The sequence below is a fragment of the Camelina sativa genome, chromosome 3 (genome assembly GCF_000633955.1).
Source record: "Camelina sativa cultivar DH55 chromosome 3, Cs, whole genome shotgun sequence".
Lineage (NCBI taxonomy): Eukaryota > Viridiplantae > Streptophyta > Magnoliopsida > Brassicales > Brassicaceae > Camelina > Camelina sativa.
The window spans coordinates 23,317,813-23,332,592 of NC_025687.1; positions in this window are offsets into that span (position 1 = coordinate 23,317,813).

A 14,780-nucleotide genomic window follows, 5' to 3' on the forward strand; every position below is an offset into this window, starting at 1 on the left:
TAGAGCATCGTCCACCTAGTCTTAGATGCGACTTTCTAATTCCAAGATTCAGTTTGCGTACACAGATCCGTATTGAGAATCATAAGAAACGTCAGAAGTTGCTTCGTGAGAATCAGAGACGTCGTAAGTTGAAGGGATCTGCAGAGAACATTGATATTCAGGTTATATATATAATCTACTTTATCTTTTATATATATATATATGTAGCACCTTTGCATACGTAATTAAGAACGCATTCAATCATCTAGCTAGGCTTTTAGTTGAGTTGATAACTATGTTTTGGTTTATTACAACTATTTGTAACAGGAAAAGTTGTCCAAGCGGACCAAGCCTGATGATGTTACTACTACCTCCACAACTCACCTCGGTAGGTGTCCATTTATTTTTGATGATCTCTCTTATGTATCAGTTAATCAGAAATACCTATTGTGATGGTTGTTTGTTACTCATACAAATATATATATATATATATATATATACTAGAAGTAGACTCGCACATCGCGCAAGATAACTTTATAATAATTTATACATACTTTAGATTTATTAAAATATTAAAAAATTTATATGTTATTTTTCGATAAATTATCTTATGTTTGCTATTTGTTTTGTTTTTAAATAAGTATTCTCAGTCACTTAAAGTGAATGACTATTGATTAGTTAAGCATTAAATTGAAATTTTTTGTTAATATGAAATGCTACTTTAAAATATTTAGTTTATATCCCATAATATGTAGAGCTCATCATGTTTTGATGCATAATCAAGACGTTGGAAAAAGAACATTGATTACGTATAAATTAAAATGCGGCTGTGCATGGACATTATGTGTTAGTTTGTCCGCTTTTAACATAATCTATAAAACATCAATATCTTCTAAAACCAGACACCTCCAAGAAAGACGAGACAGTAGTTTGAGTTTCTCTAATAAACTCTTCTTGAGCCGAAAGTCATGATCTTCCTTCATTCTCTATGTAATTAATTTCATTAATTAGATAACTAAAGATAGCATAAATAATTTTGATATTTATCTATTACTATCATGCTTCACACATGCTTAAAACTTTTATTATTATAATTTAAATGTTTTAGCAATAAAATATTTTAATCTTAATGAATTATACAAATGACTTCAAATGCATTTGTGTTCAAGAAATATAATTCTTTCTGTTTCTTGATTAATTGCATTTGGAAAAAAAAGTTCTCTGTTAGATATTTATATATTTTTAGCACGTATTTGATATCTATTGAGCATAATAAATGCAAACTGAATATTAGTTTAGAATTAAGTTAAAAATGATTTTAATATATCTTGATATATTATTATATCAAATAAAACTTGCTTTTTTCCACCCAAAAAAAAAACTTTTATTATTATAATTTAAATGTTTTAGAAATAAAATATTTTAATCTTAATGAATTATACAAATGACTTCAAATGCATTTGTGTTCTAGAAATATAATTCTTTATGTTTCTTGATTAATTGCATTTGGAAAACAAAGTTCTCTGTTAGATATTTATATATTTTTAGCACGTATTTTATATCTATTGAGCATAATAAATGCAAACTGAATATTAGTTTAGAATTGAGTAAAAAATGATTTTAATATATATTGATATATTATTATATCAAATAAAACTTGCTTTTTTCCACCCAAAAAAAAACTTGTTTTTTTGTGTTATACTTTTCTGTTTAACAATATATATATATATATATGTTGTATTATACTCAAAATGACCAACGATAAAAATATATCATTGTATTATCGAGTTACTTTTTTTAGTGTTAAAATGCATAACTTAAGAGAACATAAAATAATTGTTCACCAGATATTCTTTTTTTTTCTTCTATGTTTTTATTTCTAAAAATCATGTAATGGATGGAAAAGAGATAACTCAAATCTTCCTACTTCTCCAATACATTGTTTTTCTCTCTCGTTCCCTCTGTCTCTCTCTATAGAATGCAACTGGGATTAGCTTAGGGTGATCTTTGGATCTTTCGACTTGATAAACACGTGATAGATGTGAGTCTTGTTAAATGCGTATTGATGAAACTTACACACATGGTCAAATCCCATTGCCTTGCTCTGCTTGCGCGTAAGCACTATCATCACATCATCAACAATCGATCATGGCTAAGAAAAATAATGGAACATATGAGAAGAGAAAAAAATGCATACATAGTATAACCCAAACAATAATGTTGTGTAAAAAAATTAGATGTTAATTATATTTTAAGAAAATAATTAAGATTAAATTGTGTAAGAAAATAAAAACTAAATTTGGCAGAATCACATGGCTTTGAAAACCCATATCATGAGTTATATATCTTCTAGACGTTCAAATCTTCCTCGACCCCAAACCCTAAACCATCACAAAACCTTTCTCATCAGAAGTCATAACCTATAAATAAAATAAAAGACTATAGAAATGGTTATCGGAAACGAAGTTAATAAATACATACAAACATAGTTGTAATGTTAAGGAACAAATTTAAAGTAATATTATTCGAAACAGTTAATATTTGTTTAAACTCATTTTCATGGGTAATACATACAAACACACTTGTATAAAATATAGTATGGATAATAAGTAGCATAAATATTGTGACTAAGATATAAAATCTAGTAGGTTTATGAATTGTGATCAAAAACTAAAATTTTTATATTAAAAATTTATCAAATGGATCAAAAGAAAAACAAACTACAACATTGATATACAAAATAGACATTCAAAACAACAGTTACCAATATTTATAAGTGAGAATGTGTTATGTGCCTAAAATCTTCTTCATCTAACTCTTTCTAATAAATAACCACATTTCACATGTTCACTTCTATATATGCTCCAAAATTTTGACTCAACTTATTTATTTCAAAACCTACAAATTTCACATAAAGGAGAGGTAGAGTATGATGTTTTTTTCTAGCTATTTATAGATAAATTTGTAGTAGTATGATAGGTTTTTCAGTTTTTCTTGGTCAAACATCATTGAAGTTATGGTTACATTTCAAAGAATAAATATACCATAGGTTTTGTCCGTGTTTTTTTNTTTTTTTTTTTTTTTTTTTTTTTTTTTTGTAAAACACTAGTTGTATTGCAATTAATACATTAAAGTGTATTTATATGATGAAAGATTTTTTTTTATTTTTTTCAAACATCATGGGAGTTACATTTTAAAGAATTATTATGCATTAAATTGTGTTAATGATTCTATTAAAGAAATATAAAATGTCATATTGTTTTACATTTTGAAATTATTTTAGAATAAATTGATTTGATATTTTGGCACAAAAACTGTGAAACAAATATTATACCTTTTTCAACATTATTAAAGAATTTAATAACCATCACATTATATTTTTCCAAAATTATGATATTTATATTTAAATCTTTAATTATCAAAAATTGATTTTGTCCAAATTTATGATATTAATATTTAATTCTTTCTTATTTGCAAAAATATAATGTTATGGTAATTATATAAAATATTGGTAAATGATACCTATGCGAAATTATAATGTTATGTAAATTATATAAAATATTGATAAATTATATCTATATATAATTACTAAAAGGACATTGCATAAATGTCAATATATTTTTAATACAGAAATATCATTTAAATTTAGTGAATATGAAAAATAATGTTTGTACTTTTGAGAAAAATAAATTAAAAGAATTTAAATAACTGAGAAGTGAGGACAGATGTCGAAAATATATATATGTTGCCAAATGTCGTCATGTTATGCAAATTTAGGAGGAAACTTTTCATATTATATAAGATGTATATTATACATGTTTTTTATGAATGTCACCTCAGCTCCGAGCGATTCCTCCACTACAATCCCAAAGCTTAAACAAGAAGAAGCAATCAAAGCCAAATCCATCCACTACCTTAGTCTGTATTTTTTCTGCTTTACTTTCTCTCTTATCCCCCTGGTTCCAATGTTTTGTAACTGATATTACCTTTGCAAGTCTTTTTGACTTAAAAAAGACCCTTTTTTTTTTTTTGAAAATATGTGAATTTCATTAAACATAATGTTTGCTGAATTCACAAAAACGTTATACAGCGTTCATCCCCTTGCTCAAAAAAATAAAAACATGGTATTAGTAATCAATTATCGAGCATGAGTAGGTAAACCTAGTCAAATTTCAACCAATCAAGTAAAAGATCCTTGAATTGCCTTCTGTTCTGTTTTGCCAAAATAGCGTCTAGAATTTGCCTATCCACCTGCTTGAAGAGGGGGTATGGGCATCCGTCGAGGTTGTTGGATAATTCCAACTTGAGGAAGAAGCTATCTCCTAGGAAGTTGTCAAAAGAGATGATAGATTAGGAAAAGGAAAAGTTCCTATTATCATTAAGTTGTGTAATGGTAATTCTAATAGTTTTAGGAAAAGTGTAAACCTATAAATATAAGAGTCCATGGAGAGGTGTTCCATAAGACTTGAGAGAAAGAAAGATTTTTGAGAGAGTTTTCTAAATCTAATAAGAAAGGTGTTCTTATATTTTTCAAGTTCTTAATATTAGATTTGGTATCAGAGCTAAGGTTGTAGCTCCGATCAAAAGTTGTGGAGAAGAAGCTGTCCATAACTAAGTATGGGGGACGAACCAAATCCATTGTCGAGAACCAAGGACCTTGGATCACCGTCCATCCAATGTCCGATGTTAACATCGACAAACTATATTGTTTGGTCGATGCGCATGAGAATCACACTTCGAGTTAGCGAGGTGTGGGATACTATTGATCCTGGATCCACCGATCAAAAGAAGAACGATGTGGCGACTGCTCTTCTGTTTCAATCCATCCCCGAATCACTTATCCTGCAAGTTGGAGATCAAGGCTCGGCTAAAACTCTATGGGAAGCCATAAGAGCACGCCATCAAGGTGCAGAACGTGTAAACGAAGCGAGGCTTCACACTTTACTTGCAGATCTTGATCGGGTAACGATGAAGGATACCGAATCTGTTGATGACTTTGCTGGCAAGATCTCAGGTCTAGCATCGCAGTCAGCTACTTTGGGAGAAATTATTGAAGAATCAAAATTGGTAAAGAAGTTCTTAACAGGACTTTCAAGACACAAATATATTCATATCGTTGCATCGTTGGAACAAGTCTAAGATTTAAAGACAACTGGATTTGGAGACATAGTTGGTCGTACAAAAGCTTATGAAGAGCGTGTAGGGGAGGAGACCCGGAGTGAAGACCAAGCAAAACTTATGTTCTCAAATTCAAGCAATCAAGGAAGCTACGGTGGTTATCAAGGAAACAGAGGAGGCTATAACAGAGGAGATTATGGAAGAAGAGGAAGTAGTCGAGGAGGATATGGCCGTGGTGGATATGGTCGAGGTGGTTTTGGTCGTGGTAACTACAATGGAGATAGCTCTGGCAGAGGCAGGGGACGAGGAAGGTTCAATGGCCATGGTCGTGGAGGAGACAATCCAGATCAAGTACAAAACCAGAAGAAGGATCTATCTAAAATAATTTGTTAGAGATGTGATAAACCGGGTCACTACGCATCTTCATGTCCTGCGAAAGAAGTTGCACATGAAGAGACAAATCTTAATGAAACTCATGAAGCTGATGCACTTTACGTTCATGAGGTGGTGTTCTTGAATGAGGATAAGGTGTTTCCCAAGAGTTATGATACCAACAATGAAAGTGTATGGTATCTTGACAACGGTGCTAGTAACCACATGACGGGAAACAAAGAATTCTTCTCTAGTTTAGATATGAATATCACATGGAAGGTTAAGTTTGGTGATGGTTCATTTGTCAACATAATTGGAAAGGGATCGATTGTTTTTGTGGGAAAAACGGGTGAGAGGCGATCACTCAAGGAGATTTACTACATTCCCGACCTGAAGCACAACATTATCAGTCTAGGACAAGCGACTGAGTTTGGATGTGAAGTGAACATGAAGGGAGACATGTTAACTTTAAGTGATCCAGTTGGACGGTTGTTAGTACAAGTCAAGAGATCATCAAACCGTCTCTACAAGACGCCAATGGAAGTTGAGTTTCCTAAGTGTCTTTATATCCAAGACAACGACACTACTCTAACATGGCATGCACGGCTGGGACATGTAAGTGTTGGAGTAATGAACAATATGGTGAGACAAGGTATGGTTGTAGGAATGCCATAATCGGATTCATGAGAAGAATGTGTGTACTGCGTGTTTAGTCGGAAAACAAACCAGAGTTGTGTTTCCAACTACAACATCTTTTCGAGCAGCTCAAGCTTTGGAGCTGATTCATGGTGACTTGTGTGGACCGATCTCACCACCAACACCAGCTAATAATCGGTATGTCTTTGTCCTTATTGATGATTTTTCGAGATATATGTGGATAATGCTATTGAAGGAGAAAAGTGAGGCTTTCGATCGGTTTAAAAGGTTTAAAGAAGGAATTGAGAAGCAGACCGGACTGTCTATCAAAACCTTTCGCACCGATAGGGGAGGAGAGTTTACCTCGCTTGAGTTTAACCGATTCTGTGAAGGAAGTGGAGTCTCTAGACATTTAACTACACCATATACTGCTCAACATAATGGTGTAGTTGAAAGAAGAAACCGCACATTAAATGGAGATGACAAGAAGCTTGCTTAAAGCTATGAAATTGCCGAATGAACTATGGGGAGAGACTGTACGTCATTCAACATATCTAATCAATCGAGTTCCTACCAAAGCTTTAGCAGGTCAGACTCCATATGAAAGTTTCACGAAGAGAGAGCCTAACATCAAGCATCTACGAGTGTTTGGTTGTGTTGCTTATGCTAAAATCATTGGACCACATCTTAAGAAGTTGGATGATAGGTCGAGAACATTGATTAATCTAGGGACAGAACCAGGTTCAAAAGCTTATAGGTTATATGATCCAGTTACAAGAAAAGTGTTTGTAAGCAGAGACGTCGTGTTTGACGAGACAAAAGCTTGGGATTGGTCGAATGCAGAAAACCAAACCAATGGAGAACCAGGAAGGTTTAAGCTATCTCATAATGGGTTTGTAGAAGAAGGAAACGAAGATGAGAACAATCAGGATGACAATGTCGAGCATCAAGAACCGGACCAAGAACCTGCAAACCAAAAATAAGAGATAGAAGATGAACAAAATGAAGAAAACGTGGATCAAGTAGATGAAAATCAGCAAGTTGTCACAAGATATGGACGTGTTATCAACAAACCTCGATACCTCAATGATTATGTTCTACTAGCTGAGCTGGAGAGTGAACGACTTCTACTTACCATAGATGGTGAACCAGAGTCTGTTTCTGAAGCTTTAAGTTTGCAAGAATGGGTTANTGCATTCTTAAATGGTGACTTAAACGAGCTGGTTTATGTGTGCCAACCATAAGGTTTTGTTAAACGAGGACAAGAGGATCAAGTGTACAGACTACATAAGGCGTTGTATGGTCTACGTCAAGCTCCTAGAGCTTGGAACGTGAAGCTTGATCATGTTCTAAAGAAGATGAACTTTAAAAGATGCATAAAGGAGCCTACTGTGTATCTCAAGAGTGACAAGAAAGAAAGTCTGATAGTGGCAATCTATGTTGATGGCTTGTTTGTGACAGGAACTTCACAAAGAGTCATTGATCAGTTTAAAAAGGATATGTCAAGAGAGTTTGAGATGTCAGACCTTGGGAAGTTGACATATTATCCTGGTATTGAAGTAGTACAAGGAGTAGATGGGATATGAATAAAACAAAAAGGTTATGCTTAAGGGATTCTTATTGATACTAAGATGAATTCGTGTAATTCAGCTAACATACCAATGGAGCCTGGTATGGAGATCTCAAAGGCTGAAAAACAACCAGAAATTGATGCCACAAGATATAGAAGAACGATTGGGTGTTTAAGGTATCTACTTCACACACACCCTGACTTAGCTTTTGCTGTAGGAGTTTTAAGCCGGTATATGCAGAGTCTGAGAGAGGTACATGGACAAGCGTTACATGGACAAGCGTGATGGGTTGAGTAAGGTTGTTGGATACAGTGACAGTAGTTACAAAGCTGATATAGATGATGGAAGATGTATTGGAGGTCATATGTTCTATCTTGGTTCATCGTTAATCACTTGGACTTCACAAAAACAACACACAGTGGCGATGTCATCTTGTGAAGCTGAGTTTATGGCAGCTACAGAAGCAGCAAAGCAAGCCATATAGTTGAAGGAGTTGCTAAGAGAAATACTTAGTCTAGATGAGAAGATCTTACTAAGGATTGACAACAAGTCAGCTATATCTCTAAGTAAGAATCCAGTGTTCCATGGAAGGAGTAAACACATACTCACAAAGTATCACTTCATTCGTGAGTGTGTGGAGAATGATCAGATAGAATTGGAACATGTTCCTGGTGAGGAGCAGAAGGCGGACATCCTCACTAAACCACTAGCAAGGATAAAATTCAGAGAAATGAGGAATCTAATCGGAGTACAAGAGATTGAAGCACCCGAAGTTCAAGTTGGAATCAAGGGGGAGAATGTTGGATAATTCCAACTTGAGGAAGAAGCTATCTCCTAGGAAGTTGCCAAAAGAGATAGATTAGGAAAAGGAAAAGTTCCTATTATCATTAAGTTGTGTAATGGTAATTCTAATAGGTTTAGGAAAAGTGTAAACCTATAAATATAAGAGTCCATGGAGAGGTGTTCCATAAGACTTGAGAGAAAGAGAGATTTAGTTTTTGAGAGAGTTTTCTAAATCTAATAAGAAAGGTGTTCTTATATTTTTCAAGTTCTTAATATTAGAGAGATGTTGTTGTGGTACCTGTTATTTCCCTCGAACCAAATTGCATAGAGGGTGGCTTGTGCAGTCAATCTTTGGAGGCATCGTGGAGCGGTGATATCGTTGAGATCCAACCAAGCCGAGAAAGCTTCCCGTGGAAAGTGCATGGTCTGTACCCGAGTCGGCGAGTGACTTTTGTCCATACCGTTTCACTGAATTCACATCTCAAGAGAAGGTGGTCGCGAGTTTCCAGTGCGAGACCGCATATGCAACAACTAGGGTCAATTTGTAATCCCCATCGAACCAATCGAGACCTTGTGGAAAGCCTATTTTGATGCATCAACTAGAAAAGGAAAGCGTGCCTAAGTACAGTGCCTTTGTACCAAACTTGTTTTGTCCAGGGCAGAGGATTAACCCGAGGCCTAAGATTTTCCCAAGTCTTTGGAAGTGGAGAAGTTTATTAACACCTCTGTTCCAATTTGCTAAACATAAGAATCTGGTGTCGTAGAAAAAACACGTAAACAATAGTGTCAAAGAGGGAAGAGAGAGAATGCTCTCAGGCACGTCTCCCGAAGTTCTACCCAGTTCAATTTTTTGAATCTGGATCTCGAAGCTGAGTTTTTCTCCTCCTAGGCCTGATGAATATTCATCATCTTCAAACACCTCTCTTTATCCCAGTTTATCTTTCCCAAGTTTCACTTCTCTTGGAGATTTTTCCTGCAAAATGCAAAGTCTCACTTATAATTTCTAGCTTCATGCTAAGTTCATTGCAAGCTTGGTTTAATTCTTCTCAAGCCTTACTCCCAGCTCCTCTTCCTGCAATGAGCACTAAGATACCTCAATCAAGGCAGAAGATTCAGTTTCTTTTCCCCCTCCGCCGGCTTAGCTTTTTCTGGCGTGTTTTTTACATAACCATTTCCACAATTGTGAAGAAAGCTCGACGTTCAAAGTCTCCGAAGAAATCTCTTGGTCTGTGGTCGGCGTTCAAGATCTGACAGTGGGTTCTCAAGATCCGGTGGTCGGAGTACCTTTTCAGGATGATTATGCTGTTAACCGAGAATCTCTTTCTCCCTTAAGCGGCGGTCTCGTTTCAGTCAGAATCTCCGGTGACCTCCTCCACAGCATGGTTTTCCCCAAGATTAAAGTCTTCCCTTCTCCCTTAACCGTTTGTCTCATCTCCGCACTAGTGGTCGGTGACCCAACATCGGCGATGATTCACCAATCCTTTAGATCTAAAGAACATAGGCGATCTATGCCATATGTCCGTCCAATTGCTTCCGACCACCACTGCGCTGTCATCTCCGGAGATAATGATGTCCCGAGATGCATATCTCTCGTCGCGGATGATTCGTTTATATTCCGCCAGGTCTCCTTCTTGACGAGAACCTCACCCCCCTACTACCGATTGACTGTTACACTGGAAAGTTCATCAACCAACGCTAAGCTTTTGGGCTCCGCCGCCGACCTGGAAGCTAGTAGCCGTCATCGCTGTGCTCCGATTATGACGTATCTAGGTCAACACAAGACTTCTTGGTGGGCCTTTGATGCAAAGGCTGTTTCGTGGAATTTTGATGGCCCATTAGAGAACATGTCCCCAAGGCCCAATGTTATGCACCTAATTGTTCTAATTTCCTCTTTTTTAAAGAGAGTTCATTTAAACAATCTTCCTACATGGAATGTTTACTCATGCCACCATACGTGTCACACTTCTTTTTGATGGTGTTATGCAAGTTACCAATGTCCTCATATCATGAGAGAAAACATTTTTCACTGAATTGTGAAGACAATAAATTCGATTTGTTAAAACTAAGAAATCATAGAATATCAGTTTCCATCCCTCGTTCCGAGAATTATATACTCTCAGAATTCAAAATTATTCAACTCAACATTAGTACGGTGAGGTATCAATCTCCCTCCGGAACTAATTTATGAGAACTTTGGCATGGAATTGTCAAAAGGCGAGAAGCTAAAGAGACTTCTCGTCGACTGCCAGAGATGTGCTGCATGTACTCTCCAGGTTTTATGTTTTTATCTGAGACCAAGAATGAAAAGACATTTCTGCAAACCTTGCAAGTTGATTTAGGATTTGATAATCTCCAAACTGTTGAGCCTGATGGCACTAGTGGAGGTTTAGCTCTTTTCTATTCAAAAGATTATCCGGTTAAGTTTTTGTTGTTAGATGATCGTTTAATCGACATCGAAACCATCATTAATAGAAACCAAATTTTTATGACTTTTATCTACGGTGATCTTGTCCCCGCAAATCGTGAATATGTGTGGGAACGATTAATGCGTATTGGAGTCACTCGACCCGAATCATGGTTAATTATAGGAGATTTCAATGAAATAACAGGGAATCATGAGAAGAGAGGAGGGAAAAAAAGATCAAAAGCCTCATTTCTACCTTTTCGTGCTATGATTGATTCATGTGGATTAATCGACTTTCCTTTCCAAGGAAATCAATTTTCATGGATTGGTCAACGGTCAAATGTAAGATTCAGTGTCGCTTGGATAGAGCCATGGGAAACGAAGAGTGGCACAATATCTTTTCCCACACTAATGTGGAGTACTTGAAGATGTGGGGTTCAGACCACCGTCCTCTCCTCGCATCAATACTAACACGTCCAAAAACGTTTTTGAGAAGGTTTATGTTTGATAAGAGGTGAATTGATAAGCCAGGCCTTAAAGAGGCGGTGTTAGATGGATGGGGAGATGACGATTTTTCCGTCGAACGATCCATCATGAAAAAAATCCAGAATTGCAAACGAGCTATCTCCATTTGGAAGAAAAATAATCAAACAAACTCAGAAAAATTGATTAAGGAGGTCCAAGAAAAGATTGATGAGACCTATGAAGATGATCAAGCATCGACGGAAACTCTGCTCAATCTAAAATGGCAGCTTTGTGAGGCCTATAGGGAAGAGGAAGCATACTAGCACCAAAAAAGCAGAGAACTGTGGCTTGCAGAAGGAGATAAAAATACAAAATTCTTCCACGCTTCCACAAAACAAAGCAGGACAAGGAACAAGATCATTGACATCCTTAATCAGCTTGGATTATGGGTTGATACAGAAGAAGGAATAGAAAAAGTTGCGGTGGCTTACTTCAACAAGCGTTTTTCATCCTCGAATGCGAGCAATCCTACAGTGGCAATTAAGGATGTTCCTACTTTGGTCACACCTGCTATGAACGAGCATCTTACAAAAGAAATATTAGAAGAGGAAGTCAAACGAGCATTGTTCTCCCTGAACCCGGGAAAGACTCCAGGTCCAGATGGGATGACTGCATTGTTCTTTCAAAAATTTTGGGAAACAATAAAAGGTGATCTCACTAAAATGGTGAATAATTTCTTTAGCTCTGGAATCTTTGATGGCAAGCTAAATGAAAAAAATATATGTTTAATCCCGAAAGGAGAACGACCCGTGAAATGTCAAAATTCTGCCCTATTAGCTTGTATAATGTGAGCTATAAGGTGATCTCAAAAATTTTGAGCTTACGTCTCAAGAGGTTGTTACCGGAACTTATATCCGAGACCCAATCTGCCTTTGTAGCAGGAAGATTAATCACAGATAATATCCTCATCGCCCAAGAAAACTTCCATGCTCTACGTTCTAACCATGCCAACGTAAGAAATTCATGGCAATTAAGACGGACATGAGTAAAGCTTATGATAGGGTGGAGTGGAATTTCCTACGAGCTTTGATGGAAAAAATGGGGTTTGATCAAAAATGGGTGGGTTGGATAATGTAATGCATTACTTCAGTCTCCTACCACATTTTGATCAATGGGGAGCCCAAGGGTCGGATTAGCCCAAGGGTCGGATTAGGCCAACCCGTGGGATTCGTCAAGGGGACCCGATCTCCACGTATCTATTTATACTTTGCACAGAGGCCTTAATCGCTCAAATTAGGAATGCCGAAAGAGAGGGGAAGATTCAGGGTTTACGTATCTTGAACGCAAGCCCACGGGTTTCCCACTTACTTTTTGCAGACGATTGTTTATTCTTTTGTAAAGCTGATCCTCAGCAATGCAAAGAAATTATCGATATAATCCGCTTTTATGGCGAGGCGTCCGGACAAGAAATCAACTTCTCTAAATCTTCCATCATGTTTGGAACCGAGGTCCCGTCCCATATACGACAAGAGATCATATCTATTGTTGGAATATCACAAGAAGGAGGCATGGGTACATACTTGGGTCTCCCTGAGAAGATTCATGGGTCAAAAGCACAAGTCTTTGCATTTGTAAGGGACAGACTCCATAAGAGGGTGAACTTATGGACCTCAAAATCCCTATCCAAGGGAGGCAAGGAAGTCCTGATAAAATCAGTGGCACAAGCAATTCTGACATATGTAATGTCGTGTTTTCTCTTACCAAAAGCTATCTGTTCAAAACTAACTAGTGCGATTGCTGATTTTTGGTGGAGCAATAGAGCAGATAGTAGAGGTCTACACTGGATCTCATGGGAGAAGATGTGTATTCAGCTTTCTGAAGGTGGGCTAGGTTTCCGAACACTAGAAAAATTTAATCTTGCACTTTTGGCAAAACAGCTATGGAGGTTGCTGAGATATCCAGATTCCCTCCTTAGTAGAGTTCTTAAAGGGAGATACTTTCGATATTGTAGTCCATTAGAGATACAAGTATCCAATCGACCCTCATATGGTTGGAAGAGCATGTTGGCGGCAAAACATGTTCTCTCGTACAGAATCCGCAAGACCATAAGTTCGGGGTTCAACATGTGCATCTGGACTGAACCGTGGATCCCAGATACTCCTGCGCGGCCGCCACAAGGATTAAATATTGAGAGAAATCCCTTGATATGTGTTAACACATTGATCGACTACAATACAAAAAAGTGGAAGATGGAACGTCTTCGGGAACTTTTCCCCCCAAAAGAAATTACCCTTATTTTGGGAATCAAACCGAGCTTAAATGCCTCGAGGGATGGTTATTCTTGGACCTTGACAAAGTCTGGGAATTATACCGTTAAGTCTGGGTACGAAACCGCGAGAGCTATCTCTCGCCCTGTTTGGGACCTCCCTTTTCAAGAGCCAAGTGTTACAACACTCAAGGCGCAAACATGGAAGTTAAAAACATCACGAAAGCTTAAGCATTTCGTGTGGCAATGTGTGACTGGGTGCTTGGCTACATGTCAACGCCTGCATTATCGCCATATTGGTAGAGTTAAAGATTGTCCTAGATGTGGAGCGGAGGAGGAAACTATAAATCATATGCTATTTGAATGCCCCCCAGCACGTCAAGTATGGGCCTTATCGACAATCCCTTCCCATCCTATGGTGTTCCCTTCATCTTCCCTATATAGCAACCTCGATTTTCTATATGGGCGTAGTAGAGACTTTGGTGCAATTGATCAAAACTTGAGGACGTTCCCTTGGATGATGTGGTACATTTGGAAGGCAAGAAACAAGAAAGTTTTTGAAAATATATCCGAGTCTCCGCAAGATACTCTGGAGAAAGCCATCCAAGAAGAAGAAGTATGGAGAAGTGCGAACAATAGAGACATACCATCAGGGTTAGTAGAAGCGGGCATATCGACCCAAATCCCACAAGATTGCCTTGTATGTTTTATAGACGGATCTTGGCATGCAGAGGTGGATAGGAGTGGACACGGCTGGATTGCTTCTTTCGGTGCTAGATTCTTGCACATGGGGCTTAAAGGTTCGCGTAGAAGCCTATCTCCCTTACATGCGGAGCTAGACACCCTGGTTTGGGCTATGGAGTGCCTTTTGGCCTTGAACTTAGATAAAGCTCTCTTTGCTACGGATTGCTTAGATCTCCTAACGATGACGTCTAATATTGAAGATTGGCCAACCTTTTCATCAGAATTGAAGAATTTTATTCATTTTAGAGATAGATTTGCTAACTTTAGAATTAGATATATTCCTCGAGAAGATAATATCCGTGCCGATAAACTTGCAAAATGTGCAAGAGCACGAGGTTTCTGTTTTTCCCATGTAAGCTCGTCGGAACCTAATTGGCTCTCTCTCGAAGAAAGTCATCTCCGATAACTTAATATATGGGGTTTGACTGTCAAAACAAAAAAA